General features: G+C 37.4%; 1 protein-coding gene across 1 annotated transcript in view; it reads left to right on the forward strand.

Annotated features, from left to right (window-relative positions):
* The first annotated feature begins 323 nt into the window (after positions 1–323).
* Positions 324–26,608, forward strand: part of FOXP2 (forkhead box P2) — a 550,365-nt gene continuing 524,080 nt past the window's right edge. The window contains exon 1 of the mRNA XM_025873321.2: positions 324–577. The gene's annotated coding sequence lies outside the window, so the exon portion shown is untranslated. The remainder of the gene's footprint in view (positions 578–26,608) is intronic.

The raw sequence follows: 26,608 nt of genomic DNA on the forward strand, positions 1-26,608 counted from the left end.
CAAACCACTTTTGGGAACAATAACAACAACCAACAATAACAACGCAAAGTGAAACAAAACAAACAAGTGGCCCCGCAGTACTTTAAAATCCTCCGAGGCGTCCCTTCCCCCACCCCGCCCCTCGGAGGAGAGGCGGCTCCGCGCGCAGTGTGTGTACAGTTTGCATTGCCAACAACACGAGCGCGCGGCCGGGTGCGCGCGCCCGCCAGCGCACACTCACACATAGACACACATACAGACACACACACAGATCCGGGTGGGGGGAGCGGCAGCGCGAGACAGCGCGAGCCTCCGAGAAAGCGCGAGACACGCCGGCGCGTGCAGCTCTGCGGCGGCCGCTGCGCCCCTGCTCGAGCCCCGCGCCACCCGCAGCCCGCCCGCGAGCGCCGGTCCCGGTTATTTATGCGGCGGCCGCGTCTGCTGGCTGCGGCTTCCTCCGCCCCCCCCTCCCCAGGGCGCGCCCCCCACTCGCGGCAGCAGCTGCCGGGACTCGCTCGTGGGTGTGTTGTTTGGGGGCTTCTGCCTCGGCGCCGCGGGTGCCACCTCCCGGGACGCTGCCCAGGCGTCCCAGGTCGCGGTAAGTTTCTTCGTCCTCACTCTGGCGCGCTGCACCTCCGCACCCCACCCCGTCCCAGCCACCTCCACGCCGGGCCGGGCTGCGACTTTACTCTGCTGCGCTCTCCTCCGGCGGCGGCGGCGGCGGCGGCGGCGGCGGCGGCAAAGTTTCGCCCCAGCCGCAGCGCTCGGTGCGGCGGGGCGGGTGTGACATGTGTCAAATTTCGGCTCAGCGTCGGGGTCGCCTTCCGGACCCAACATCACCACTTGTTGTTCTTTTTCATTTTGCATTGTGATGGGGGAAGGGAGAATCGACAGAGGGGAGATTGCCGTTGGCTCACGTATGATTTTTAGTTTTGAATATGCAAAATATTCCCTCGTCCAGAGAGACCGCGGCTGGAGGAGAATGTGTGTCGAAACACCAGATGTGTGTTTGTTTACTCTTTTATTTTTATTTGTTGTCTCTTCCTTTTCCTCCCTTCCCCCCTTACCCCTGGGAGGAGAAACAACAGTAAAAACATCTGGCGGTTGGAAGCACACACTTTATTGATCCAACTGCTGACCTTTATTTACTCAATTGGGCAAGTGCATGCAGCTCGTCCGTCTCTTAAGTTGGGCGCTTCAGCATTAATTTAAGAAGTACTTTCCCTGGGAACTAGAGGCGGAGAGGGGACACTCCGGTTTCTCGAGTGAAGAAACTCCTGGTCCCTAGTGATGCTTCGGGATAATGGTGCATCTTGACTGCTGCCCCCGATGACGCTCTTTCCCCTGTCCACAGTTAGCAGGACCCGCTTCACGCGGGATCTCGCCTAGTCTTACTTTTACTGTGCTTTGGAAAGGTCTCCTCACTCTGTGGGTGGGTTTAGGGTGAACTCGCACCTCCCGGTTCTTTAGGGAGGGAATGTGGGAGGGGCGCGGGCACCTTGCGGAGAAAGGGAGGGCTTCTCGGTTGGCTTTTACCTGTAAATCCGTGGAGGCCCCGGGTGAGCGGAGGGCAGTCGGGAGCGCGGGGTTGGCTGTGACCCCGGCAGAGCTCGGGTCCCGACGGCCCTTTGCGCTCGCCGCGGCTCACATTCGGCGGCTGCACGGCGGGACCCACTGGGTGGCCGCGCGCGCCGTCCGCGCGTCGCCCGCGTGTCTTCCGAGCGCCTCTCCCCGCCCCGCAGGCCAGGACGCGCCCAGACACCCCGACCTCTGCGCGAGCGTCGTCGTGGACCCTCGCTTGCTGAGGGCGTTTGGGCCTGTCTAGAGCAGGGAGGAAAAGTTGCCCTACTATCCTCAGCCTCTGAGATCTCGTAGGTAAGTCTCTCAGGGCACTGGGCGCGTGGGGTGACACCGATTAGGAGGAACGGGAGGGGAAAGACACGTGCGAGTCTGGGGCTTTTGAGAGCGCAACCGGTGCGAGTTTTGCACAGGGACGACCCCACAGAGGCCAAACTGGACACTTGCTCAGGGGGATCCTCAGACTCCGGAATCCCCAAGGATCTAGACCCATCTGTGTATTTGTTTATTCAGCTTTTTAACCAACAGATTTAAACCACTTAATGGACAGCTGCTATCTGTAATGCTTCAACCCCACCCCCACCCCCATTTTCTCTCACCACATGTTGAAATCCAGTCAGTTTCTTGATCTTGAGGATTATTCCTTGAGTACTATTTGCTCCCAGGTGGGCAGGCGTTCCCGACGTGGCCTGGGTGAGTGCTGAGAACGGTCCCGGAGACAGAAAGGGTGTGAAAGACCTGTGGGAGTGTGTAAGATGTGTACATATATAGTCATCATGGATTCAGAAGTGCTTAAAGAGCTACCTCCCCAACGTGCCCAGAGTCTACTTGGAAGAATAATTAAGTAGGAGCAGGTAAGCCGAGGGGAGAAAGTGACGCCCTGGTGTCAAGTAGCTGAAGTGGACGTTTTCCAACTGGAAGTGTTTGGAGAGATTAACTTTTAGAAAACAAAAGTTTGCCTGGAAGGCACATCTTTGCACGCTCTCCTAACTCAAATAGTTGGGCTAGGCAGCAGTGGAGACAGGAGGGGTGTGTTTAATAGCAAGTCCATGTTAGAAGTCAACACTGAGCAAGAATGAGCTTTCAGATATTTTCCTCTTCAATCTTGCATTGTGGCGTACCTCGGGAAATGTTTTAAGTTGTCAAGGGGCCTGTTTATCTTTTCTGTCACTATGAGTTATGGATAAGTATAGTCTCAGTGTAGTGGAATTTTAAAATGTAGTGTTTGTGTAATAGTGTTAAACAATTTACAATTTTGATTTATTTGTGTATACCATTAATAAAGCGGGTATAAAGTTATATACACGATGATCATTAGGGTCATAAAATTTCATTTTGGTTTTGAAGCTTTTTAAAAGTCGTTTTTTCTTTCCTTCTTTCCTTCCTTCTTCCCTCCCTCCCTCCATTCATCCATCCCTTCCTTCCTTCCTTCAATTTTTTATTACTTAACTATCCCCGTGTTCAGTGGTTGTTCAATTCAGTACTTGCTTAAGGACTTCACTATTTCATTGTTACCCAAAACTAAGTGAAATAAATGTTTAATTGTGATTAAGTTACTAACTTTTAAAGAAGAGACTGGAAACCTGATGATACATCCCTGTAGGTAAGGGAGAGAGGACACTCAATTTTAAAAAGATCAGCATAAAGTTCACTACTGGAACACTTTTTACCATTCAATTTAAACAGTACAATACATGCTTTCTTTTTATACATTGATTATTAATATGTTACTATTGCACTACAATGGGTACTAGAATAATCAAAGGAAATTATATACAAATAACAATTATGAGCTATTTTTAACTGTTTATCAAAATTTCTCAACTTATATTTTGGGATTCAGAGTGATGGAAATTTTAGACTTGAATATTGTTTTCATAGAATGCACACTCTGGGTGGAAGGAGACCTTTGCATTAAGACATGAATAGATTTATTAATGGTTGTGTCTAAATAAACTGTCATCAAAGTTTTATTTCTTTGTACTGATGATAGTACAGTGGTTTTGCTTTTACAAATAAAATAAATCCTTGTAATATTCTAAAAACCTAAATGGGGGAAATTGTTGTATGTGGCACACATAAAAAATAGGAAAAAAGATGAACTTTAAATTTACAGATAACCTGTAATGAGAAGTTCTATTCCTTTTGTACAAGCAAGAATTTAAAAACACAGACCAACTCTCTTTGCATAGCTATTAGAATTATACTTTATGAAAAGTATATTTAAATATGTGGAAATAACTTCATGGTTTGATTGAGACTCGTAGGGCATATAACAGTGTAATGAACATAGCCAGACAAATTTACCAGACATTTTTATTTCAAGAGAAAATGTGAGGGATATGGAACTCAATTACATAAAGGGCATATTATTTGTGATATTTTTAAGGATTTATAGCTGGCTCTGCCTCATCACCCTTGTCTATTTCTGTGTTGTTAGGCTCATGTTAGATCAACTATTAGTTATAATACTGATAGAAGACTGAATGGTGGAAGTGGTCACGTATTTTCTGCCTCTCTAAATTAAATCAGAAGGAAGCCATTGACTTGTAAGAAGACAATGTCACTGAGAAGTTCTCTTGACATGATTGTTGCTAGACAAAATTACAAATCACTGTTGAATTCAGAAATAATAACAATTTCATTACAATTACTGATTACTAATTCTTGACCCACTCAAACTATTTTTTTTCTTTAACTTTGTGATAGATGATAGTACTCTTAGTGATAAATGAATGGATCCCAAATGTTCTAACCAGTGCCCAGAATCATACTGCCCTTTGAATAAAAGAAATCCTGTTTCTTAAATCAGGCCCAGTGAGAGCTTAAGATTTACATAGATTTTCAAAGTAACTTTAATTATGTACCCCCTGATAAATAGAGTTCTAACAAACTTGATCAGAACCAACCCAGAATGACTGTTGCTTATTTTCTTAAGGGTCTGAAAAAGTAATCCAGGTGCTTGCAACTTTCCTTAAACATATTCCTGTGCTTATGATTCACAGAGAATCTAATGCCTAAATCAAATGTTATATGCCATAGTTTGCTTTAGTTCTATTCCTTCTTTAAATGATGTAAATATCTTCTTAGATCCAACTTTGATATCTCTTCATATACTTGGCCTCCAGTCATATCACTTCCATAGTCTTTATCAAGTAAAATACTTTTTAGGTTCCTAAGAGTTTTTTCTTTTTTTTTCTTCATGAGGCTTAAGTCTTTTTCATTACGTTTTTATGGAGTTCTTCTAGAACTTTAGCTTCTTCATTTGTTTTTCAGAACCTGCAAGTGGACCCCATTAATATTTCTTTCAGCAGCCTAACTAAGCATAGTTTGGGGGGTATTGTCTAAAATTACTATTACTTTTTTTTTCTTAAGCTCAGCATTGCTTATGTGAAAATTCATTACTATTGAATTACATAAATTCTCACATAGTAGAATATTATTTCCTATGGAATATTCTTTCCCTGTGGGTATTCTTACCTATTAAAATAAATGGGTGCTTATTTCCATTTGCTGACTTACTTTTGCCTTGTCATTGCCTCTGATGTATTTTTGTATATAGTCTTTTGCTCTGCTCAGTGTATTTATCCATACCCCACCCGCAATTTTCCAGACAAAACAAACAAAAAAAGAGAGTAATTTTGGTGAAATGTGAGGAACTGTTGTGACTAAAAGGTTAATGTTAGAACATTGAGATGCTGGAGAGGTCCTTAAAGAAGATTTAGATGCATTATGTTCCAACACTATTAATATTAAAATGAAAAAGTAAACCTATATGTATGTGGTGACTTATTTTCAGTATGTATTAAAACTCTTTCTCTCTATATAGATGCTTCAGTAATTTGCTGTTTTCTCGGATGTGGTATTACTAAGTATTATTCTAATTCTTAGGAGCATAATTTCAATTTTATAATTGGAGTGACTGGGAATTTGTGTTTACCTATACAGTTTTTTGCCAAGCAGCCAAATTAAGAGTATCAGGCTCAAAAATGAGGTATACTGTTATCATCCCCATTTCATTTTCAAAGCTACATTATATTTTAATGTTTTGCAGCTTTGGATCCTAATACTTTTTCATTTTGTAATTATGAACTTTGTTTACTCTTTCTTGTATTTCTTCACCTGTCCAACTTGCTTTCTATGAACAATTGAAATTCTATACTACTTCAATTTATATAATTTTATCTAAAATTTTATTTAAAACACATTTTCTCCATAAATTATTTATGCAGGCCCAGGTTCAACCTTGTAAATTCCTTGATATTTGAAATATGTGTTCTTGGACCTATACTCTACCAATGTAATTCAGTTTCCCATTCAGTTGTATACTTCCCTCTTCCTACAATCTACCAGGGTCCTCTAGGACATACCTTCTTCCCATGATATTGACAAATACGTCTTCATTCCTGTCTCTGTGGCAAATTATTTTTATTAGCAAAAGCAAATAAAATTTAAGTGTTGTAAAAGCGCATTGCTGTGAAGCAAATGAATCTCCAGGGATTTAAAAGCTCTCAGCATTTTTAGTTTATTAACGTTCCTTAATTTCTCTTGATTTCTATCTTGGAAGGCTTAAAATATACTTTGTGGAAGACAATGTTGATTTAAGATTTATTTAAGTTTTTAGTGTTTCTTTTTAAAGATCTTTCGAACATAAGCCTAAAAGATTTATACCATGAGAATGTTATACTTTTTTTAAGGAAGTTAAAAGAAATTAACTTTGAATTCCTCAAATAAGGCATGCTACTAGAAATAGTGTAAAATTTCTGTGGTATTCATTTCTTTCTTCTCAACTTTTATAATGACATTTTCTGTGAGAGTTTTTTTGTATTATTTTAGTTTTGTATGATCTTGGTACATATACACAACTACAGCCATCATTTTGCAACTTTTTCTCAATTTAAGAAAATAACAAACTTTCTTAAAGGGTATTTTAGGGGGTAAGAAAAAAATCAGTGGTAGACATATTTCAGAGAAAGCATTTATAAAATTTCTCACTGGCAGATAGCGAGGAGAAACTTATAGTACACTAATCCAAATAGCTTAACATCTTAGCATATGTAGACTGTCATAAAATCATCTCATTTAAAAAAAAGATCCCCAACATCCTTAAGAACTATTCCTCACCATTACTTCACCCAAAGTTATGTTCCAGGATTTGGGTGATCTATATCTGTATGCCTCTGGCTAACTCTTTACTTTCTTTTTTGTCTTCGATTTTTTTTCCCCCTTTCTCGGTCTGCCTTTAGTTTTGCTAAGTGCCCCCCCCCAAAAAAAAGTCTTGTTTTATACATCTAGCTGGTACCACCACTGCTACCTGTCTGAGCAGATAGACACCATGATGTCCTCCCTGAATTGTTAAATAGCAGTATCTATTTATCTCCCTCTTCTCTCTCTGGGCACCACGGTTTGTTCCCCACACAGTACAGCGATCTTTTAAAAATATGTGATTATGTCACTCTTCTCTATAAACCTTCCAGCAGCTTCTTATGTCCCTGAGAATAAAAGACAAAGACCTTATATAAGTCCATGTTATTTGACCCCTGCTACCTATCTGACATTCTTTCCTAGCATTTTCCTCTTGTTCGGTCAACTCTCGCCACACTGGCTTTCTTGGTATTTCTGAAAACAGGAGAAGCTGATTCCAACCTCAGCTTTTCTCTGTGTTCTCCGTCTGAAATGCTCTACAATTGGATATCTTCACAAATTTCATGTCTCTGCTCAAACATATCCTTATTGGAGACGACTGTCCTGTATCAGATAACAAATCCTCATAGATCGTGCTTTGCCACCTTTACCATACATTACTTTTCCCCACAGCACCATCGTCAACTGACATTTTAGAAAGTTGTTTATCATATGTCCTCCCAATGAGAACATAACTTTCCATGGAGCCAGGGATTTTGTTCTCTTCAGTGTTCTAACCAGTGCTTAGAACAGTGCCTTGCATTAGGTAACAGCTCTAAAACTAAATGAAAGAATGAATGAGTTGTTGGAGGTCCAAGAAATTACTTCTGTCTATATCATTGCCTCATTTTCTGTGTGACTGAAATTACTTTTCACCTTACTTTTTCATCTTACACTTATTTTATACCATATCACATTTGGGAAAACTGTTCACTACTGTATTGACCAAGATGTGGCTCTGCTCTCTGGTGGACCTACTTCAAGTTCAGTATTTTGTATCTCTTTTTTATTCCGATCTGAGAAACAATATTACATTTAACTTTTGAAAGGTGTGAATGGTTGTTTATGTTTCTGGACAAGAACAAATGCTCACTAGTTGAGTGCTACAATATAATAATGCTTAGTACAGTCAAAATGACATTTAATCATATTATTTCGTAATTATATCTTAATATGAGTAGCATAGATAGAATCCATAGATATTTCTAAAGGCTACATTATGGATACAACATTGGCATACGAAGTATTTCTCTGGGGAAGATGGGAGGAAAGGGGTTAAGCCAAGTATCTTCCGAAAACCTTTAGAAGATTTAGACGGCTTTCCTTCTTTGTGTTGGCACATACACCATAAATTTACAACTTCTCTTTTGTCTCATTCTTCCAGTATCTATCCTTAAATAGAACAGATGGAGGATTTATGATTTGATAGAAGGTCCCTCTCTCCAAATTTAAAATCTCACTCTTGAACTTGCTCAAATTGCTTTTGGATACCCATAGCTAAGGTATGGGTAAGTGATACAACTTTCCATAAAACATCATACAAATACATATATTATTTTCTTTTTAAGTTTTTATTTAATTTACATTTCATTAACATACAGTGTAATATTAGTTTCAGGTGTACAATTTAGTGATTCAACACTTTCATATATCACCTGGTGCTCATGACAAGTGCACTCTTTAATCCCCATTGATTATTTTCTTATAAACCTAATGCTCTATAGATCTCCCTCTCACATATTATGTCCATATTTGAAATATGCACTGACTTGCTCAGCAATTTTATTTTAAATATCTTGAGACTGGGGAAAGGAGTCTCTAATCTTTTCTACTGCTAATGAAGGAGGAGGGCTCTCTTCTTTGCCTCCCTTCTTCTCATTTTTCTTTTTCCCTTCAGACTGAATTCTGAAATTTCTCAAAATCATTCTGATACTTTATTATACCATCAGTGAATGTGTAGCCCTTGGAAAACTGTGAAACAAGGCAAAGTGGGCTTTTATTACATAATTACCCCACTTTTACCTTTTTAAAAAATTACTAACTTACATCTTCTGCTACTCTTCTCTGGCTCCTTAGACACCCAGTGCCCTCATGTTGCATCTGGCTATTCCAGTGTATTCTCCTTCCCTTTCTGAGTCAGAAATTTTGTATTAAAGCACTTCTTTAGTAATAATAATGCATGTTAGAATGTGAATGAAGATGGATCCTTCTGGAAAGTATAATTATTATTGCAGCTAGTAAAATAGTTGGTTTACTATGCAGTGTTCTGTGTTAAGTGCTAGGAGACTTGCATTCTGGTACTTGGTCTGTCTATAACTATTGTGTGATGTTGGGTAGGTTATTTCCTCCAAAATTAAAAAGAGCCTGGATTAGTTTTTAGATTATTTTCAATTAAACTGTTTTTTGAAATACATAGAACCAAATTTGAAGCTGTGAACATGTTCTCCCTTTACAGCCATAAAAACACATAAATGAAGGAACGGAAGAAAAAGATAAAAACAATTAAAACTAACAACAGTTACCACAAATAACTTGCTTATGCAGCTCAGAGGGACTCAGTTAAAATTCAAAAGTATTATTCTTCTATTATCTTAGCCCGCTGGGTATTTTCACACCACTCCTCCCCTTCTCTGTCAGGAATGGAGCCTCCCCTCGTTTAACCAGAACACTAAAACAAGCAGAGAAGGTAGAGTGGACATGGGGTTGATCATGTTTGGGTTAAGAAGAATAAATAACCACCTGGCATTCTCTCCCCTGAAGTGTGTGTCATTAACTTTCCAAAATATTAATTTCTTCACAATTTTGCTTTGGTCCTGTGCTCATTCATATATTTAGCTCGAGGCGTCACCAATCCAGAAATAAAGTGTGGAGTTGGATAAGCTGTTTGATAAACTTTGTCTTTTAAAATTAGAGCTCCCCTTTTTGATGGACTTCACACACACAGACATACATTTTTAGAACCCACATAAAATGTCGGGCTGCCACATGGTCCAGCCTATGCATTGTGCTGCTTTAAAGGAAACACAACTCCCAGCTACAGGAATACTACATACCTTTGCTGTAGTTTGGCTTAAAGGGAGTGACACGGTTTTATACAGTGTGCCACATAGGAAGTTTTGCCCCAAATCTCTTGAGGCATCTTTCTTCTTCTCCTGGGTACTGCTAAAAAGTTTTTAGAGCCTCATCTAGATCAGTCCTTCACTGCTCTGCTGCCCCATCCACCCGTTGTGCGACACATACAGTCATACCAAGTCTATATACCCCATGAAGTGTGCCCTCCCGTCATGCAAAGTGTGGTCTCTTTCTTTATTCTGGCTGCTTTTCTTGTGGCAATCAAGGTTTGTCTTTATGCAGACAAACAAGGAGAACAGCAACAAAGATTTCTACTCAGAAGGTAAGGGATAATAAGTCCTGGGAGTTTCTAGCAGTGATGTAAGCTTGCAAACCTGCACATTTCAATGTGTTTTTACCTTGTCATATGTTATAGAGAATGCATATTCCTGTAACTAAAAATAGAATTCATTGGACAGCCTGATTTTGTGTTGTCCCAAATAAAATAATTTTAAATCTATAATTTTGATCAATTTGTAATATTTACTTCCGGAAAAGCATGCTTTTAAGTTATCTTATCCTTCTAATTCTTTGCTCTTTTGTAATTTTCATAAATGTCCAACTATCCCTTACCCTACATGTCTGTTGCTCATACTATTCCACAAACAGAAGAAAGGCAACATGATCTGTTACGTCTAATGGGTACTTGATTTTACAGATTTGTTCTCTTCTATATCCTTTTAATTGTATCGTGAAAATGTATCATTTCCACTGGGCTGTAACAATGCCAGATTCTAAAATATGACTAAGTACATGCTTACACATATTGCTATATTAAAGGAACATTGTTATAAGTTTTGTTTTCATTTTGAGAGACAATTTGTTTTTCTGACTATGTAAGATCAAATTTTAAGTGCAAATGTACAATGAAAGAGAATATATGGTAACAAGCTATGAATACAAAACTAAGAAAAATATTTAATGTTTATTTTCTTATTCCTAGGATTATGTTTCTTATGAGAGGATATTTAAGAAATGGATTGTGAATGAATAATTTTATTTTTACATGTTAACTATTCATAAGACAGTAAAAATATATTGGGTTATTTTTAAAAAACGTATCTGGCTATACATTTGACATTTCTATTTAAAATAATATGTTGGGGGCACCTGCGTAGCTCAGTCGGTTGAGCGTCTTAACTCTTGATTTTGGCTCAGGTCCTGATCTCAGGGTCCTGAGATTGAGCCCAGCAACAGGCTTTGTGCTCTGTGGGCAGTCTGCTTGGGATTCTCTCCCTCTCCCTCTGCTCCCCGCAGTGTTTGTGTGCTCTCTATCTCTCAAATAGATCTTTAAAAAATAATAATATATTGGCTATTATATTGTAGAAATGATTCTGGTAATTTTCTTTTATGTGTCTATTTGATGACACAAACCGTATTTTAATTACTCATCATTATAAAGTTGTTTTAAGCTCTTTAATTTCATTCCTTTTTTTATTAAAGATAATTTATATATGATAAAATTCACCCTTTTAGTGTAAAGTTCTGTAAATTTTGACAAAATAGTTGTGTGATCACCACCATAGTTAAGATATAGAACAGTCCCATCATGCTACAGAATTTTTCCATATGGTTTTTAGTCAACCCCTCCTTTTATCCTCCAGGCCCTGATAACTGCTGATCTATTTTCCGTCCCTATAGTTTTGTCCTTTCAAGTCTTTTTGGGGGGCAAATTTTTACACTGTATAAATTTATGGGGCCTAGTGTGTTACTTTGATACATTTGTATATTATAACATGATTGCCGTTGTAGTGATGTTTATCATATTACATAAGTGTAGTACCATATTGTTATCTATATTCATTATACATTAGATCTCTGTGGCTTCTTTACAAGCAAGTTACAAGTTGGCACCCTTAAATAAAGTTGGTCTTAATCTCTAACCCCTATCCCCTGGTAACCACCACTTTACTTGCTGTTTTTTATAAGTGTGACTGTTTTAGATTCCACATAGTAATATCATACAGTAATTGGCTTTGTCTGACTAATCTCACTTAGCATAATGTGCTCAAGATCCATCCGTGCTGTCACAAATGGCAGGATATGGGACACCTGGGTGGCTCAGTCGGTTAAGCGTCTGCCTTTGGCTCAAGTCATGATCCCAGGGTCCTGGGATCAAGCCTCGCATCCGGCTCCCTGCTCAGTGGGGAGCCTGCTTCTCCCTCTCCCTCTGCCTGCCTCTCCCCCTGCTTGTGCTTGTTCTCTCTCTGTCGAATAAATAAATAAAATCTTAAAAAAAATGGCAGGATATCCTCCCTTCTTATGGCTGAATAATATTCCATTATATACATATACCACATTCAAGTCTGTCCTATAAATAGAATCATACTGCATGTAGCCTTCGGAGTCAGGCTTCTTTCACTTAGCATAATGCGTTTGAGATTCGTTTGTATTGTTGTGCTGTATTATTTTTTCCTCCACAGTAATATATTTGCTTGTTCCCATCATAGTTTTCTTAGGAGTTTAGAATTCTCTCATTTTCCATTCAAATATATTTTTATATACCCTCAAATTTTATTTTGCCTTATGAATTGGCATGGCTTATAAACAAGAGACTTTACTGGTTCATCATTTCTAAAAATCAGTTTTGGGGTCTTTACCATAGTTCTCTTCCCTCGCTCCTGCTCCCACCCCTGGTCTCTCTTGCTTTCGTACTTGCCTGCCTTGTTCCCACAGGTGTTTACTGTTCATGTCTTTTCACTCCTTGTCATCTGTTTGTTTGGAGTATGTAAGACCCATTCAGGTAGCCAGTTCTTAAAGATGAAAGAAGCTCATCATCAGTTGTTTAATAATGCTTTTCGTTTATTCATTCACTTATTTGTTTATTCCTCAATCACTGATCATCCACTAATTTCTGTAAGTGGCAAAAGAAGTAAGAAGAATCAAAGAACCCTAGAAGTGAAAAGAGGCTTTGAGATCATGAAATTTAACTTTCTATCCTCCCTTCCAAGCCAGATGAGAGATGGGGCTAGGGTTTCTTAACCAGGAGCCTTTGTCAAATTGCCTATAGGCTGTAGTGTGTGGAAAGGGAATAATCAAACAGGTAAATCAAAGGGTCAGATGGGCTGCTAAGAACAAATTGTCAGTTCGAAGGGGCTAGCTGGGCTGAAATGGAACAGAAACCAAGGAGTGAAAGATAGCAGTGAAAACAGACAAGAAGCCTGGAGAAATTTCTGGTGGGTTGGCTTTTGTAACAGACAAGAATTGAGGAGTCGAAAGACATCTGGATGTGAAGGAGGTGATCCCCATGGCCATAATTCTGGCTAGTGGCTTTCAGAAACTTCCATGAATGAAAAATTTGTTATCTTAACATCCAACATTTGAAAAAATTTAATTCTTTTGAAGTTCTTCCTTACACTGAGTTAGAATCAGCCACTTATTTCTAGCTCTACCCTTTGAATTTACACAGAGTATTTCACATCAATAACTTTGTAGATGTCTGAAAGCTTTCATTTCCAATAAATCTTATCTTTCTCAAGCTAAAGAAGTCTGTTTTTCTCCATTATACTTTATATACTATATGGACTTATTTCATTCTTCACAGTTTTGATAACTTTCCTCTGGGTATGCTTCTGTTTGCCAAAGTTTCCCTTTAAAATGTACCCAGAGCTAAATACCACACCAAGAGTGCGGCCTGGCTGACGCAGAACACGTTGAAAATTTATCTCCATTTTTTTTCTCTCTGACCTAATAGCAATTCATTTTTTAGTCATGTTACATTGTTACTAGAATTGTAATTCACTTTATATAAGTTGCCATGAGTAAACAATTTGAATAGTTTATAAAATAGGATTTGTGGGACACCTGAGTGGCTCAGTTGGTTAAGCAGTCTGCCTTTGGCTCAGGTCATGATCCCAGGGTCCTGGGATTGAGTCCTACACCAGGCTCCTTGCTCAGCGGGAGCCTCCTTCTCCCTCTGCCTGCCGCTCCCCCTGCTTCTGCACTCTCTTGCTCTCTCTCTCTGACAAATAAATAAAATCTTTAAAAAAATAGGATTTGTATGTTTTTTAAATTCTTCTTTTACAAAGTTTAGTTACTCAACATGTCAAGATCTAAACAAAATCCTGATTCCGTTCCATGTGTTAGCGATTGTGTCGTCCATAATTTGATTAATACATTTCTGTAGCTCTATTTGATTATTTATAAAAATATTGAGCAGAATAGGGTTAAGAATGGAGCCGTTACTAAAGTTAGTGAACGTGGTGGGTTCTTTCGCTTGTCATTAATCCTTTGGATGTCATTTTTTACCTTCCTGTATATATAGTAAATTAATCTTAATGGGTAGCATTCATTGAGCAGGTAGTTTAAATAGGCATTTTCTAAGCAATTTGTGTGCGTTAATTCATTTAATCTTCATAATACCTTTATAAGGAGGTACTGTTATTTCCCCATTTTACAAATGGCAAGCTGAGTTGTGAAGGATCTGAAATTTCACCCTCCTTGCAAGCTAAAAAGTAGCCAGCACTGCTTTGTGGATGCTTGTGGAAGACCCAAGACTTTGGGGTCAGAGACAGAGGACTTTATTACCCCTGGTACAGCAAGCAGTGTGCACTTCTTGATTCTTTTTGGTTCCTTGCACCGCCCCCCCCCCCCCCCCGTGTCCCCCACAGGAGTTCTGCAGAGTGGCTCAGATTCATGCTGCACACTCAGTGAGTTATATCACTGATGAGGAATGCCAAGTTTAGGAACCCAGATCTTTTATAACAGGCCATAGGTAAACTTTCCCTTTGTTCCATAGGGAGATACTGTATCTGTCTTCAAAGGCTATTTGCTATACAAACATTTGTGGAAAGACAGTCTAGAACAAAAGCTACCAGTGCCTCTGCTCACAACACATGTAGACACACAAGAGACCCATGAAATTTGCCTCTTCTCCCAGATATTAAGAAATTTCCCCCAAGTAGGGGCACCTGGGTGGCTCAGTTGTTAAGCGTCTGCCTTCTGCTCAGGTCATGATCCCAGGGTCCTGGGATTGAGCCCCGCATCGGGCTCCCTGCTTTGCGGGAAGCCTGCTTCTCCCTCTCCCACTCCCCCTGCTTGTGTTCCCTCTCTTTCTTTGTCTCTCTCTGTCAAATAAATAAATAAAATCTAAAAAAAAAGAAAAAAGAAAAAGAAAAAAAAAAGAAATTTCCCCAAATAATAAGTGGACATACCCCAAGTTGGCCATGAGAGACTTTTCTCTATACTTTTCTTGGTCCAGCTATTATATAGCTCCTGCATTTCTTTGATTCACTCATCTAGTAGCATGTCAGAAAAGGAAACAGGTTTGGCATGGCTTATTTTTAACAAATCCATGGCAGGTTTTTTTTTTTTTCTTTAAGTGCTCACAAACCATCTGTTTAGTAACCTGTTCTAGAATTTTGTTGAAGAATAATGTCAAGATCACTGATCTTCATTTTCTAGAATCCTTTTACCCTAAAAAAATAAAATAGCACTTGCCCTTCTTATGTATTATGCCTGCTCTCCTGTTTGTAACTCTTCCGGGTTATCAGTATCATTCTAACATTTACTTTTAATACCCTGTGATTTGTCATCCATTGGTCATGCATACGTGAAGTTATTTGAAGTGTTTCATTTTTCTCTTACTGATTCCTGAGCTTTTATTTTCTTATTAATCATATTTGATTTTCCATTTTGGTTTCAACACTTTCCTTTTTGGTGGAGAATGTAAAAACCACCTAAGAATTCATTTCAGTTATCTGATAATATACCATTGTCACCAAACAGTAGGCTCACGTCTTCTTTAATATTTTTTCCCATACCTAAGTAAGATCTTGAAGTGTTCTTAGACTTTTGTGGGGGGAGGAGGAGGTTGCTTCAACACATTTTAAGTATTTATTAAAGCTTTGAGTCATGTTTCTGTACTATTCCTTGCCAGGTGATTTTACTTCCGAGGTCAAATAATCCTTGTATAACTCTGATTTTTTTAAGCTATTTTCTAATTTTTTTTCTTTTTAGTGGCTTCTCAGGATGGCCATAGGGCCATAACTTCACTTTCAGTAACTCATTATTTCATAGATATTTATCCCAAGCCATTTTTTATTTTAGAGTTTCATGCCAAGCCATCATATATTAGGGGAAGGCAAATTTTTTCTGTAAAGGGCTAGATAGTAAATATAGGTTTGGTGGGCCATGGGTCTCTACCACAGCTATTCAACTCTGCCATATAATTTAGAAGCAGCTATGAACAATACCTAAATGAATGAATGTGGCTGTGTGACGGTAAGGCTTGTTTATGGACACTAAGGTTTGCATTTCATATAGTTTTCATATTTCACAAAATTCTTCTTTTGATTTTTATTCAACTGTTTAAAACTATAAAAACCATTCTTACCTCATAGATCATCCAAAATCAGGGAGTGAGCCACTTTTAGCCCATGGATTATATTCTGCTATACACGCGCGCGCACACACACACACGCATATAAATAAATATTCATATAAATGTAGACATAGTTTTTTTACTTATGTTACTAAAATCCATGCCACATTTGTTCACTAGCTTGGAATTATGAGCTTAAAATTGACGTGGACTTCTAAGAATTCTGTGACAAATTCTTTCATGAGAGTTCTTCCCTTTTTACTGCTATTCAGGCCAAGGTAGTAATTTTCCTCATTTCTTCTTAAGCTGTCAGAGAGAAGAAATTATTTGTATGCCAGTAATTTATTAGATGTGCAACTTTTGTCATTATGAGTATCACAGTATAAATCTGGAGAATAAAGTGCAATGATCAGGTGAGTCATGAGAGATCTAGATAGTGAGCCAAGAATGTCTTTCACATGAGTTTTCCAGAGGTCAGGGCAAAACAAAGATGTCAGGAAGGTCCCCACACAGGTTGAAGAGTCATGAAGCATCACAACTTTAAGTATGAGACAAAGCTTTGGCACAGCTCAAGAGCTTTTTATGTATGCTGGCAAGTGAGGGTATGGGTAGACCAGAGGCCCGGGGTACAGTTAGATGAGTGAAGTATCTGGCTGGAATGGGAAATTTGAAAACTGCTCTCAATCAGTCAGATGGCTATTTAACTAGATTTGCCCCTGTGCCTTTGTGTAAAGAGGATCTCCTTCTGTATTTACTTATGGTGACCCCGTAGCTAGGTTTTTCTGTTTATGTGTTCTGCTGTTTCTTTATTTATATTTTTTAGGTTAACTAAAGCCAACCTTGCAGAGTCTGTCTTGGGGAATGTTCCTATTCTTATTTTTGATGTAAACTTTGTAGATTACATACTCATAGCTGGAGGAGATGGGAAGATGGATGAAAAGACTAAGAATGAGGAATAGTTCTTTTACTTGATGTTCTTTCTTCCTTGCTGTGGGCTAATCCACAGTACTCAGCTAACTAGATTCTTTTTTTTTCCTGTTCAGAATACACATCTCTCTTTTTGACAGGATAACATTTGTTACTTTATCGTGTGAAAGAGTTGTAATTGAACAATATCATTTCTGTTTTTTTCTTGGAATTTTAATCCTTTTTTGCTTCCACTATTCAGTATTTTGAATAAGCAATTTGTAATTTTTGATGCCCACCTAACTCATAATACCCATTCCTCCTAACCTTTCCCTGTGAACTCATTTGAATTTTCCTTGTTTTCTTTGACCTAAGAGTACTTATGTGAACTCTTTTCTTGTCATTTTAAGCTTAGAAAACGTATCTCTGTCATATAATATTGAATTTTTTGTGAAATATTTTAATTCAGAATTATATGAATTTTATATTTCTGAGTATTAAACATTTTTGGGTCATTGGCCTAGGTGGCTGCCATGTTATTGAGTGAGAGTCCTTTTTACAGTGTAGTGTGTGCTACTTTACCAAAGTCATCATCAGAATCACTTTCAGAAGAGAGAGGTTTCGAATAAAGCAAGAAAAATACAGGCCAATCTCTTTCAGAGTTAAGGCAACAGTAAATGAAATATTTATGAGTCAGGGCTTGGCTGTATGAGAAAATACAGACAAGCCTGTGGTTTCATTACATTACTTACAGTATTTGTGTGACCTAAAAAACAGAAAGTGCAAAAAGACCTAATGCAGTCAGGTACAGGGGCTGCTGAGATATGCATCACTAATGAACTGCTCTGGTCTTCCTTAGGGAGCCAGGTACTCTTTTTATATTTTTGAAAATGCTAATAGCAAACGAGGAAATACAACTAGAGGTAAAAAAACAAAACAAAAAACAAAAAACACAAAAAAACTTGTTTAATGACATAGGTGATATAAATTGAAGAAAAACTTAATTGGAAAACTATTACTATGTCTATTTATAGCCCTTATTTCTATAAATAAAGAGCTGTACTGTTATTTGTCATTTTTAATCAAATTTTCACAAGAACATTTAGTCATTTTAGTCAATTTAAATTTCAATATGTGGTAGTAAAAGTTAAAATAAATTTAGAGTGTTTTTTGATGTGGCATTTGAATTCTCCCTTGGAAAATACCTATGAAAATTCTGACAAACCAAACTAAATATATTATTAGTTGAAGAAATTATCTGTGCTGCTACAAAATAGAAACATTTATTCAAATAAAGAGCCTTTATATGTTTTAACATAGTTTATATAATGTTATAGATGATGCTGTTGAGGAAACATAGTAAGTATAAATAAGTGAAAAATTCATCTGTGATAATTTTGCTGGTTATGAGAATTATTTGGCAAAAACTGTTAAAACTGTTATTTCCAGGCCTAACCTGGATTGGTCTGATTCTTTAGTAGCCCTGGAGAGGGGCCAGGAGTCTGCATTTTTAGAAAATATGATTTAAATAAGGTGGAATGAAGACCACACTTTTAGAAACACCAGAGTAAAATGTTACATGGCATTTCTAAAGCATTTTTTTAGGGAAAATAGGGAATAGAAATAAAACCCAGATTTCACTGGTCGTCAGAAATAAAACTGATTTAGAATATAAAATATATAACTACTCCTCTATAAGAATAAATTAATAATCTCCAAAGATCTAACAAATTTTTACTTCCAATATTTTTATTGATCCAGTGAACATTTTGAGTTACTATTACTAATCTAAAAAAACCTCAAGAAACTACAATGTCACATATAGAAAACAAATTGTAGAAAGGAGAGAATACTATTAGCTTCCTTTAAAATAAGAGACAAGTGGTGGGGAAAGAGAGAGAATAAGAGAGAGAGAGAGAGAAATATAGACAGGGGTGGTTGTTGTTTGTGGTTAAAGCCTGGGGTATTTAAGTTTGTGAAGTTTTAAGTTGCTTTTGTGACATTTCAGTTAAAATAAAGTTTTTGGTTTTTGTCTTCATTGAGCTCAACTTATGCATTATCGCAGTGGTTGACTTAAAAGTACAGAAAATAAAATGAAGATTATCAAAAGTATTTCAGTAAGTCTTTTTCAATCAAATGTATTTGACGTGTAGTCGGTTTGTTAGTTTGGCTGTTTGGAATTGGGAATAATTCTTCCCAGAGAAAGAGAATGTTCTAAATATCAATTAATTTGCAATGGGAAAACTGATAGAAAATTGTGTTCTAATACTGTATTGAATACAGAGAATTAATTCAGCTTATTTATTTTAAATGCTTGGGGTTGGTGACCTAGTTCCTGAAACTCTTCCCAGCCAGCTAACGGGCTGTTTTTTGTTTTGCAAATTCCCCACCTCCTAGGAGACTATCACCCGGTTTCTGAACCTAGTTCCTCCAGTTTCCCTCAGGAAATGGGTCCTCACATACAGTTGACAGAGAGCAAGAATTTGCAATTTGAGGTACAGCTTTGGGTTTTGGGGGTGGGCTAGACACTTGAGCATGACATTCTCATTGTATAAGATGGCTGATGAAGACGGTAGAAAAGGAAATAAAGGGGGAGTGAAAGGGAAATAGGGCTACCTTACCTTTTGCCTAGCAGTAAGCATGCTGCCTGGGCAGGCTTGGGGTGCATATGTAGCAAGGGAAAGTGGTGTGCTCATGGATGCCATCTTCAGGATACAGTTATAGCTGGACTGCACGGGTAGTGCAGGGATCCAGAGCCAGAACCAGTTGGTTAATCCTCTCACTTTTAGAGCATTAACTCTCTTAACAAGCCCGAAGAAAGCAAAACAAAAGCAGGGGGAAACAAAAGTGAGACTGCTAATCTTTTTATTGCTGAATTCAGATATCTACCCAAAGCTCTGTAATGACCTGACTATGCACACTTGAATAGCAGTACTGGCATTTCCTATTTGTAAAACATTTTCTAGCTAATAAGACTCTTATATTACCTAAATGGATCATTAAAATAATTCTGTAAGATAATTAAGGCAGATATTATATTACAAGATCTCTGCAGATGAGAAAATACTAGCAATTCTTATTTACCCAAGGTTATATAGCTACTAAATAGTGAAGCCCAGAGCAAGTCCTTTCCCTCTCCCTAGACTAGTGCTCTTTCCTCTGTGTGTACTACACTGCTTCTCATGGATTGGGCATCCGAATCTTCAGAATGCCTGTTAGATGTTAACTGCGTGGAGGGCAAAAGCAATGTCTTCTATTCCTTTTGTAGTTCTTTGTAGCATGGGTGCACACAGTGGAGGCCCAGCAGGAATGTTTGTCAGTCGAGATGTGGGTTTGACACCATGGCAAGAGGAGGGCTTGGCATTAGACAGATGGAGAGCAAATCCTAAGCTCAGCCACATGCTGGCTGTGTGATCTTGGGCAAATTATTTGATCTCTGAACTTAAATTTCTCATCTGTAAAATATGGATGAAAATTCTGTTTAAAGGTATTATTTGTATGAGTTAAAAATAATATCTGTAAAGATCCCCACATAGTAACTGCCAGATAGTAGATGCCCTCCCTTCAGTGATGACTGTGGATCTTATAACTGCCTTTTTTCCTAGCTCCTCCCCCCACTATTTTTTTTTTTTTTTTTTTCTGCAGGAGTATTTTGTTTGTCAGCTTTGGTTTGTCTGTTTTTCATCTTTAAAAAAAACAGTGCCAAGGTTTAAGATTGGGGCAACCCATTCTGCTATGGGAGTATCTGTCATACCGGGCCTTGTGAATTCTGAGGAATGGGAAGAAAGGAAAATATGCAGTTTACCAGAAGCAAATATATCATGTTCCTCATTTTCTTGCCTCCTTTGTTCAGGCAGTTAAGTTACTTTAGAGGAAAATCTGCCTTTGTGGATGTGCTCAGAAGTCAAATAACTATCTCTGCCTGAATTAGTATATCCTTGGAAGCTTGAAACCTGAAACTTAAAAATTAATTTTGAATTTTGTTTGTGGTATTTGCAAGTGAAGTTACAATTGTTTATTCATGAAGTTCTCTGAAGCTATTAGATGTGGCAAAAGGAGATGTCCATTTTATTTTAAGATTGTCTCAGCTTTATAGTGTTTTCTTTTTTATATTTATCAAAGCCTTAGACTGTATTGATTGGCTTTAAACATGATGTTTTTAGATTAATAGATTCATCATTACAACGGAGTCTCATTTTCCGGAGAAATAGGTTTTGTAAGCTGTCTTATATAATAAATTTAAGAGCTTTCTCCTTTCTGGGTATTATTTTGACTCCCTGTTGGTATTTTTTCTTGCATTCCACTAATGGATTTGGATGAAATTATTTCCATATCATTAAATTTGGCATATTAGGTAATTTCTTTTGCAGGGTGGCAGCTCTCTGTTCAGGGGACCTCTTTCTGGGCCTTACCACTAAGCTGGGAGTTTTACTCTAAACTTGGCTATGTTTTAAGTCTAGGAAGAAGCCAGTTTTCCTGGTTCTGAAATGAAGTACTTTCCTATTTTTATGATCAGGCTAGTTAATTACCAGTTTTTATTGGAATTGGAATCCTCTCCTTTACGTCTAATGACTCAGACCATCGTGTTCTAGGAGGGGAGCTCTCCACAGGGTACTGCGGTGAGCCTGTAATACACTGGCCTCCATGTTCTGTCAACTGTCATTTCACTTGTGCACATTGAGGGAATTAGCTTGAAAATATTGGACTTTATAGGTTTCAGGCACTAAGGAAGCACTAGGAAGAGTGTTTGGAAGAGACTTCATACTTCTGTGTCTTCCCTCTTCTTCAGTGGTAGGAGAATACATTGTAAAATTTAGTCAAAGAAGCACAACCCCCTTTCCCATTTGTCTGGAAATAATTATTTACTGAGGCGATATGTGCTCACTGGAAGAAAGGTTTGGCAAGTGGTACATATTCTTTAGCTGGTTGATGTTGGGAGCATGTGTTAGTGATCCTCTAATAAAAAGCACATGCTCAAAAAGTGGTTACTGCGTGTGTGTAGTAACTATTCTTAAACAATATTGTGTCGTGGGAGGGGCTACATTTCAAGTGGGAATCAATCAATAATGGATCAATTTAAACCAAAGAAATTTTGGAATGATATTTTTAATACCTAGTCCAGCCCTAGAAATGTCTATTCATAAAATATGGAAGGTTGGGAGTCCATTGTACTTACTTAGAGGTCATGATCAGTCAAATTCTGAAGTAAATAGATGATGAAATTAGTGTTAAGTAATTTAAATGCCAATTTAGCAAATAATGAAAGACAAAAATAAAACTACTTAGACACAGTCACATCACCTGATAAAAATGTCAATATATTTTGCTACTTCTTTGAAGTTTTTTCCATATACTTGCCACATTTATTATTTACTTGATCCAAAAAAAAAAACCCCAAAAACAAAGGTATGAACCAGGTTGAATGTTCAATAAAAGTTTAGCATCATAATGTTTATTTTTGGGACCTAGTCTCTTTTTTTGTTACTCAGGGTTGGTCTCTTTAGACTTGATTAACCTGACTTCATAAAGTTTTACTTAGCTACAATTTAGACATGAAATTTTATTTCAGGACCAAGACCAGTGTCTGGCACAAAGTGTGGTGAAGGTCTGTATGCAGGTAAACTTGTCCATTCTCCGCTTAGAGTCTGCTCTCCCCTAAAAGCAGCCATTCATGATTTTAGTGCTTCAGTTTTTTGCTTTTGTTAATACTTTTATTGGCAAGATGTTATGATTTCTTTCAAGTTTCAAGAACTAGTTTTTGTATTCAGCCCTACATTCTTCTTCCTGCCATTAGACCTGATTGTTCGTCTAGTTTATATCTTAGAATTAAAGGGTATAGGATTGTATCAAAAATGCAGATTATTCAAGTGTATTTTGAAACATAAGAATTAGAATGTATGGTTAAGGTAGTCTCTATACACAGAATTTCATTAATACTATTAATTTAGCAATATTAAACAATCATAATATTCTTTAGTTTCCTAGTTTTGCATCATAAATTTACCTACTGAGATTATATGTTAAAATTATTTTGTTGAAAAGTTACAATTTATCAGACCAATGTTATCTAGAAATTAATTTCTATATATCTAAATACCTAATAGTTTAAATTTGTTTCACTTAATTACTACATTTAATCCTGTTAAAACTAGGTTACAGGGGCGCCTGGGTGGCTCAGTCAGTTAAGCATCTGCCTTCAACTCAGGTCATGATCCCAGTGTGCTGGGATCAAGCCCCGCGTCGGGCTCCCTGCTTGGCGGGGAACCTGCTTCTCCCTCTCTCTCTGCCTGTCTGCCGCTCTGCCTACTTGTGTTCTCTGTCTGTGAAATAAATAAATAAAATCTTTAAAAAAAAAAAAAACAACTAGGTTACATACAATGATGAACTATATCTAGTAATATTTGCCCTGTTTGTTGGGAAAACAAATAGGCCTGCACATTTAACATACGAAGGACTCACAAGATTATAATTTAATAAAACGATAAACAAGAGAATACCAAAACTTTAGAGATTTTACTTGATTTTTTTTTTTTGAGGAAATAGGCACTTTGTATTCTTCATCCTATTTGAAAACTGACCAGTGGTTTAAACACCACAGAAGTGCCAAATCTTTTGTTGTCCTCCAATTTTGTTTGCTCAATAAAATCAGGACATTACAAAGAACATGGTGAATGCTTTGCTGTGTGATGTTATTTGTTGACTTTATTAATCTATTTTAAAATAAGTCCAGTATTTCTTAGTATAGTTTAAATTATATATATGTCATTGGTAAAAGTGGAGAGAATTCCTTTTTAATCAGTTACATTTTTTACTACAGTATCATATATTATGTGCATAGATATCTTTAATGTCATGCATCCTATCTCATCATCATAATTTGTAATACTATAAATCAAAGTAACAATATAAGTTTTGTGGAGCATGATTGCAATCATAAAATGAGAATGCATTGTGTTGAAATACAAAAGAGTAAGTTTTGAAAGTTTGTCTTTCTACAATATTGAGACTGAACAGACTTTACATTGATTTTATGAAAGAGCAAGTAGATGAGTCATCTAAATTTTGTAACTTTAGGAAATCAAGATCTATGTTAGTCACTATAGAATTTGAAAATGCTGTATGCTTTAAATGTTAACCTTTAATCATAAATGTAAGTCAACACATTTATTCACACGTTAGCTCTTCTTACAATTTATTTTTACTAAAAATGATTAAAAGAAAAATTGTCCAAAATACTGTTTTTTAAACAAGGTATATATAATTTATTTGTTAACTGTGAAATACCATCAGAATAGTTATAGTCTTAATTTCATCTGAATGGAAATCTCATATTTTAAGATGAGATCTCTTTTATTTCCATGAGAGTTTTAAGAATTTAGGATTTGAGCATTTGCTGTGACATATGGTGCATTTTCTGTCCTATTTTGTATACCAGCCCATTAAGAAGAGAAAGTGAAGTAATCTAAAAATAACTCTGCTGTTGGCCTAATTTAACAAAAAAAAAAAAAAAAAAAAAAGTCTTCTGTGCATAAGTAAAGTTCCATTTTGTCTCCCCTGGTGGAAAATCTCTGAAGCATTTTGCCACCTATTCACAGAAAAACATCTTGTTTGGCATCATAATTGCAGCCAGAAGGGCTGTTTTGACTTTTTTTTTATAGTTATGTGTGCTATCCCTAGTCATAGTGCAAATCTTGTCAGTCCAAAGAGACCCACCTTACCTGTTCAGCCATCCCTAAAGTCACATGTGCATACACCTTTTTCCAAAACACATTGACTTTCACAAAACCTTACAGTCTTGAATTGAACTTGAATTGGTGTGTTTAAAACGTCAATGGGATAAAAAGTACGCATCAAAACTCATCACAAGAGGTATAGTCATGTCTTTAAAAGTTTTTTTTTCCTTTTCAACTCATCTTTAAATTACCTTATCATAGGACATCTTAAAAATAGTAACAACTTCTAAGATGAAACAAGTTAAATGAATTTCTTTAATCTTTACCCTTAAAAGTGATTTTTACTGTTTTGTTTATATTATTTATTGTTCCTTAGATTAACATTTTAATACATCTCAGCATCTTTTTATCTTGCTCTTTGAAGTACTTTGTGTAGATAATCAGAAGATAATGGTTCTTTTTCTAACTTTAAGATTCTACACATTTTGGATCCTTGTATGATAATACATTCAATAATGATTAGAGGTACAAAGTACCTCTACCTCAATAACTTGATTATGGGACATCCACAGTGGAATGATGCATTTCCTCATGGTGGGGGAACTAATTGGCACTAATGTTTTTAAAGGCTTTTGCACTTAAATTTAAAGGAATTTTTATTTCTTAACATGAGAGCTTTAAGAATTTAGGAGTGAGCATTTGCTGTGGCATATGGTGCATTTTAAATTTTAAAATACTTTTGAATCCTACATAAGCATTCATTCACTGATATGTTGGACTAGTATGAGCTTAGAACACCCATAAAGGATATTTTAGCTCTTAAAAAGATAAGATATGGAGCAGTTAGGAAGGAAACTTTGTTAAAGAATAACATGCTTCAAGTATTAGAAGGATTGAAAGAAGAAGTAATGGCCCCATTAGGGAGCCGCTGTAGTAGATTGTTACATTGATGGCCTGCAATGAATCACCCCTTCCAGTATCCACACCCTTCCATAGTAACTCTGGTTTGTGTGTGTGTGTGACTTTGGCCAGTGGGACGTAAGCAAATGTGATGCAAGTAGAGGGTTGATAACTGCTTGCACATTGGAGCTTGCCTTCTTGGAATGCTCCTGTCACCATGTGAAAAAGCCTGGTCTAGTCTCCGTGAAGATCAAAGACCACATGGGGAGGTCTGGCCTGTTTAAGGCCCAGCAGGCTTGAGTGAGTTCTGGCCCCCAACTGACCCCCCAGGTGAATGCGGCTGCACGAGTGAGCCCACACCAGATCAGTAGAAGAACCACACAGCTCACTCAGTAGAATTATGATAAATAATTAATTGTTGTTTTAAGCCACTAAGTTGGGGGTTGTTTGTTATGAAGCAGTTTTAAAAGGTTATAGGAGCTTATCCAGATACATGATGCAGTATAGAAAGTCAAAACAATGAAAGATGACTACCCAAACTAAAGACAGGGAGACCTATATAGTTAAGCTCCTATTTTGCCTCTGAGATTCCTGGTAGTTAAAGTGGAATGTAGTTAGTTATAGAATATCCATTTTGAAAAAGAACGAAGAATAACATTCTTTAGAAAAGGGAATGTCATTCCGTGGACTAAAGTCTAAGAGATTTCTCATGTCAGGCCTTACATGGGAGTAATGAGTAGTAGAGAGGGCTGTACCCTCACCAGCATTCCAGCATGAGATTTTCTGAAGATCTCTTGTGTCTGTTTCTGTAAAGCCCAAAGATATATTATCAAAGCAAAACTCTGAGCTTGATTATGAGAGGGACTAAGATATATAGTACTCTTCCTATTTCACGGTTACTGTTACCTGTTAGACTTTATTTCCATTTCAGTTAAATCCTTTGAAACAACTACAA

This window comes from Callorhinus ursinus, unplaced genomic scaffold (assembly GCF_003265705.2).
Source record: "Callorhinus ursinus isolate GAN/ISIS: 27379988/994484 unplaced genomic scaffold, GSC_fseal_2.0 scaffold12, whole genome shotgun sequence".
NCBI lineage: Eukaryota > Metazoa > Chordata > Mammalia > Carnivora > Otariidae > Callorhinus > Callorhinus ursinus.